The sequence below is a fragment of the Chamaea fasciata genome, unplaced genomic scaffold (genome assembly GCF_029207755.1).
Source record: "Chamaea fasciata isolate MVZ Bird 193981 ecotype frontalis unplaced genomic scaffold, bChaFas1.0.hap1 SCAF_94, whole genome shotgun sequence".
In the NCBI taxonomy this organism is placed as follows: Eukaryota; Metazoa; Chordata; class Aves; order Passeriformes; family Sylviidae; genus Chamaea; species Chamaea fasciata.
This window is the reverse complement of record NW_027094179.1, coordinates 64,124-69,888: the sequence shown is the minus strand read 5'-3', so window position 1 is coordinate 69,888 and position 5,765 is coordinate 64,124. Positions and strand designations below refer to the sequence as shown.

Here is a 5,765-nt window from a genome sequence, read left to right as displayed (position 1 = left end):
GACAACCAGGGCACCCCAGGGACACCTAGAGGACAGCCAGGGCACCCCCAGGGACACCTAGGGGACAGCCAGGGCACCCACAGGGACACTCAGGGCACCCCAGGGACACCTAGGGGACATCAAGGGCACCCCAGAGGCAGCCACGGCACGCCACAGATAGCCAGGGAACCCCCAGGGACACCTAAGGGACAGCCAGGGCACCCCCAGGGACACCTAAGGAACAGCCAGGGCACCCCCAGGGACACCTATGGGACAGCCAGGGCAGCCCTGGGACACCTACGGGACAGCCAGGGCACCCCCAGGGCACCCCAGGGACAGCCAGGGAACCCCAGGGACACCTAGGGGACACCCAGCGCACCCCCAGGGACACCGAGGGGACAGCCAGGGCACCCCAGGGACACCTAGGGGACAGGGAAGGCAACCCCAGGGACCCCCAGGGACAGCCAGGGCACCCCAGGGACGCCTTGGGGACAGCAAGGCACCCCAAGGACACCTAGGGGACAGCCAGGGCACCCCAGGGACACCTAGGAAGACAGCCAGGGCCCCCCCAGGGACAGACAAGGTACCCCTAGGGGACAGTCAGGGCACCCCCAGGGACACCTAAAAGACAGCCAGGGCAGCCCTGGGACACCTAGGGGACAGCCAGGGCACCCCCAGGGACACCTAGGGGACAGCCAGGGCATCCCAGGGACAGTCAGGTCCCCCCAAGGGACACCTAGTGGACAGCCCGTGGACCCCAAGGGACACCTAGGGGACAGCCAGGGCATCCCAGGGACAGTCAGGTCCCCCCAAGGGACACCTAGTGGACAGCTCGTGGACCCCAAGGGACACCTAGGGGACAGCCAGGGCACTCCAGGGACACCTAGGGGACAGCCAGGGCAACCCCAGGGACAGCCAGAGCACCCCAGGGACACCTAGGGGACAGCCGGGGCGCCCCCAGGGCCACCTAGGGGAAAGCCAGGGCACCCAGAGCTCCAAGTGCTCTCCAAGGCAGGCTCAAAACCCTTACCAACGATTGGCTTTAATAAAGCAACTCACACAAAGTCACCAGCACCACACGGTTGGTCTGTAACGGCTGCAACAAAATATGCCCTCCTGGAAGCAGTTCAGCACTTACTGATCACTTCTTTGTTTTGGCACTTCCCAGCCAGGGCCTGCGGGGCCTCCTGCAGATGCAGATCTTCGCTGACAAGGCTCCACTTGTGCAGCAGCAGCAGGATTAGGGGCAGGAGCAGGAGCAGCTCCCTGAAATTTTAGAAAATATTAGAAAAATACAGGCAAAAATCTCACCTCTGTCCTCCCCTAAGAACATCCCTAGGACATCATCCCAGTTTTTCCCAGCTAGGAGCTGCAAGGAATTCAGGCAGGGGAATTGACATCAGGGAACAGCTTTGTAAAGTCAAAGGCAGAAAGAGAAGATCCACCAGCAAAGGGCAGGAAAGGGGAAAGGTTTCTGAAAACATTTCTGCAGTCTAATTAATAATTATTTCTGCTTCCCCAGCGAGAAGAACACAAACTCACAGCCATTCAGGCCTGACAGTCCCCTGCAGCCAGAGCTCAGCACACATCCACAGAAGCAAGTCCAGCACCTGAAAGAAAAAAAAAAAAAAAAACAACAAAAAAACACAATCAAACCAGAAGGAAAAGGTGATTTCTTTGGCTTCAAAGTTATTTCAAGTTCTTAAAGCCCAACACAGCTGATAGGAGAAACAGAGTCAGGGCTCCTGGCAGACAGAGGGTGTTTTCCCCCCCAGGGGACTGCAGAGGAATTGTCTGGGACTTGGACTGTCCCTCGGGGTGACACCAGTTGCTGTGACTTTTATCATTCCATATGTTTGACTCCCAAAACTTCCCAGCCCAGGGGCTTGAGCTGACAGGGCAGCACAAAGATTGTTCTCTGTGTGGTGCCCAGATTTGGGGTTCACTGTCACCTTTGCTAGTTTAGATGAATTATACCCACGGCCCCGAATTCCCTGCTCAGTTCCTGCTGCAATAACCTCACAGTGCCTCACAGAGCATGGATATTCCCACGCAGAGCTGCTGCTTGAATGCCAGATGTGTCAGGAACTAGCAGAGCTTCCAAGGAAGCTCAGCAGGATGGGGACAGGATAGGTTTCTATTCCATAGATTTGGTTAATTCTAACCCTCATCCCCTGGGGGTCACCTGTCAGATTTCCCTGGAATTCAGCCACCCCCTGAGCTCGGGCTCCAGGTGATGTTTCAGAGCAGGAGAAGGCACTGGCCGGCCTGTGCTGAGGCAGCCCCTGTGCCCTCGGGAGGACACAGCTCCCTGCAGGAGCTCAGCTCCTTTCCGAGCCCCAGCAGTGGCCTCTGCAAGTGCCTTTCCCTCAGGCAAGGGATGCCCATCCCTGCCTTCAGCACACCTCCAGTGGGACCCACCTGCAAAAGCTTTCCATCACTTCTGCACTCCGGCTGGCTCCCTGGAAAAGTCCAGACTTCATCCAAACGAAACTCCATCCCACTCAAACCTTTGATTTTGAGGCATCTCCGAGGGCCGTTGCTCTGGATTTAATTTCTGTGAGGGAGGAGCACCTTGGCTTTAATGCTGCCGATGGGTGATGTCCTCAGACTGAAAGGGAGGGGATTTGGGGTGGCCAGGACATCCCTGGCAACTGTGTGGGAGCTCCGGGAGGTGGGAATTGCTGTCTGAGCCCCTCTGCAGACAGCCCGAGCCGCCGTTCCCGGGCAATGCCAGCTGTTCCCTGGGGAGCTCTTGGGCTGTGGGTGCCTCTGTCCGGGCTGCAGCATCTCCCCGTGCCCGGCGGGAGCAGCCCCTGGCCGAGGAGCCGCGGCAGCCCCGGGGCCGTGTCCGTGCCAGCCCCGAGCCCGGCCCCGGGCCCTGCGTTTGGCCGCCGCTGCCACGGGCGGGGCCCCGCAGGCACAGCTCCTCCCCTGCACATCATCCCAGGGCTGCTGGCCCCGCTGGGGCTGCCGGCCTCCTTCCTCCCTGCGCCTCCGGGCACCCGGGACACCTGCAGGAAACCCCGAGGGACACTGCAGGCGGCACGGGGGGGCACCGAGGCCTCCGGCCAGAAAAGCAGCCCCGGCCTCAGCAGCTGCCATCAGTTTGGCCCGGCAACACTCACCTGCAGGAAACGCCCCTGTGCGGGTGGGACCGGCCCTGCCTCTCTCCAGAACTTTGGCCGTGGAAGAAGGGAAGCCTCAGGACTTGTCCTGCTCTTTTCCGCCCAGAAAGAGACTTTGTGTAAGTACTTTTACGGCAGCTGTTGAGTAAATCCTGGAAAGGACAGGAAATCAGCGTCACTGGAAGAGCTTTGTGCTGTCGTGACCTGCCAGCCAGTTCTGCCCTCGAGCCATTCCAGGGGCTGGTGTGTGAAGCAGCTTTGGCAGAGAAGGCGGCACTGCACTTACCTTAGTGGGGCCAAGCGTTGCCATCCTATGGAGGTCCATCCCCATAATGCAGAGATTGGTTCAGCTGCTTGGAGCAGAGTCCGGGTAATGCCAAGGTGCTGAGTTCGATTCTCAAACGGTCCGTCTGCTTGAGAGTCAGATTTTAGGATCCCTCTCAGGCTCAGTATATCCTGTGACCTGGAAATAAGAGGAAAATTCTCGGCTGAGTTTTAATAAAACAGCTTTTGCCATTGCAGGGTGTGAGCTGCACTCGGTGATTTTCGGCCGCGATGAGCCCCACGAGCATTCCGCCCTTCCTTGCCGCCATCTTGGTTGCGTCTGAGGCCACTTCCGGTCCCGCCGGCATCTTTTTTGCGGCACCGCTAAGGCCCCCGGCAGGTGTTTACACAGACGCCTGACTAAATCCACGAATCCGAACCCGGAGGCGGCGCGGATGAGCACATGGCCGGTGTCTGCACACCTGGAAACGCCGCGGAAAATTGCGCCCGGGCGGCGCTGTAGTCGGGGTTTTTGTGCAGGCATCTGCGTAAACGCCTATAGGGTCCTTATTTTTTCCCGCCCTTTTGGCCGCCTTTTTTGGAAGGTCGGGCGCCTCGCGCTTCGGCGCCATTTTGTGAGGGGCGACGTGTGACTTCCGCTTTCCCTTGCCGCCATCTTGGTTGCTCCTGAGGCCACTTCCGTCCCGGCCGCCATGTTCTTTGCGGCTCGGCATAGGCCTCCGCCAGGTGTTTACGCAGACGCCTGACTAAATCAACGAATCTGAACGCGGACGCGGCGCGACTGAGCACACGGCCCGTGTCCCCACACCTGGAAACGCCGCGGAAAATTGCCCCCGGGCGGCGCCGTAGTCGGGGTTTTGTGCAGGCAGCTGCATAAACACCTATAGGGTCCTTATTTTTCCCGCCCTTTTGGCCGCCCTTTTTAGAAGGTCAGGCGCCTCGCGTCTCGCCGCCATCTTGGTAGTGGAACCCACTAAAATGCCCCCTCGGCCGCTCACACAAGCGCCTGACTCAATGGACTGCCGCCCGCGGCGCCGCTGCGCCCCCATCCCGTGTCCGCACACCCGCAGACGCCGCGGAAAAGCGCGCCCGGACGGCTCCGGGGTCCGGGTGGCGCGCGCAGGCAGCCGGCTGCCACGCGCCCGGGCTCCTTGCCTTTTTCCCTCCCTTTCGGCCCCGAGCTGCGGGCGGGCGGGCGGCAGCGCCGCCCCCGAGCTCACAATGCGGGGCTGCCACGCGCGTCGGGGACGGGCGGGGGGGGACAGCTGCACTACCGCTCTTTGCCCACAGGGTGGCAGCACTGCCGCACGGCTCCGGCGGGACGGTCATGGGGGACAGCTGCACTACCGCTCTTTGCCCACAGGGTGGCAGCATTGCCGCACAGATCAGGCGGGACGGGCGGGAGGGACAGCTGCACTACCGCTCTTTGCCCACACGATGGCAGCATTGCCGCACAGATCAGGCGGGACGGGCGGGAGGGACAGCTGCACTACCGCTGTTTTCCCACACGGTGGCAGCATTGCCGCACAGATCGGGCGGGCCGGGCGGGGGGGAAGCTGCACTACCGCTCTCTGCCCACAGGGTGGCAGCACTGCCGCGCGGCGGCGCGGAGCGGAGCCATAAACGAACGTGCCCAGGAATGCCCTGGCGAACAGCCTCCGGAATAAATGGCCCAAAAGACCCCCGAGCACACCTGCGAGAACCCTGCCAGCAACCAGACCGAAACAAAAAAGCCTTTCGTTCAGGCTCTATTTCAATATTTTTTATCTTTGTGATTCTGATATTTACATTAATCATTACAATTCAGCTTTTATATTATGTACATTATACATCATGTATTATGTTTATTATACTATTATATTTATTATATATATTAAGTATAGAAAGTTATATATAAAATAATTTATTATTTATTATGTAATGTTATAAATAATAATACATTTCATTGAAATATCATGATTATGTACATTATAGATGTTTATATTATGTATATTATATATATTTATAAAACGTGTAGTATGTAATAATATATTGTGTATTTATTATTTATATTATTTTTCATATCCTATACTTTTTGTTATTTTTCTTTTTCATTATTTTTTAATTCGTTTGTTTATATTTTAAACGATATTTTACACTAGATGAATTCATTAACCTAACACATCAGAAACACAATTAATTTGAATTAAATGAGCCTGGTTTTCTAAGGGGTAAAGTTTTAATCTTTATTCAAATAATATGGGCATGTTTTCTCTTTCTCTATGGTTTTTTTTTGGTGGGTTGCGGGGGAGTTTAGTTTGTGGGTTTTCTTTTTTTGTTCGCTTTGTTTTGGAGTTCTTTGCTAATAAACAAGCAGGGTCGGAGAGTTCAAAA

The 5,765-nt window shown here is 56.7% G+C and overlaps 1 long non-coding RNA gene across 1 annotated transcript; it reads right to left on the bottom strand.

Moving 5' to 3' along the window:
- Positions 1 to 1,321: 1,321 nt before the first annotated feature.
- Positions 1,322 to 3,565, bottom strand: LOC136304461 (uncharacterized). The gene is made up of 4 exons (XR_010724602.1): positions 3,394 to 3,565; positions 3,108 to 3,259; positions 2,401 to 2,536; positions 1,322 to 1,589 (listed from the first exon to the last, which is right to left on the bottom strand). It is a non-coding gene; the product is annotated as an uncharacterized lncRNA (long non-coding RNA).
- Positions 3,566 to 5,765: the final 2,200 nt, after the last annotated feature.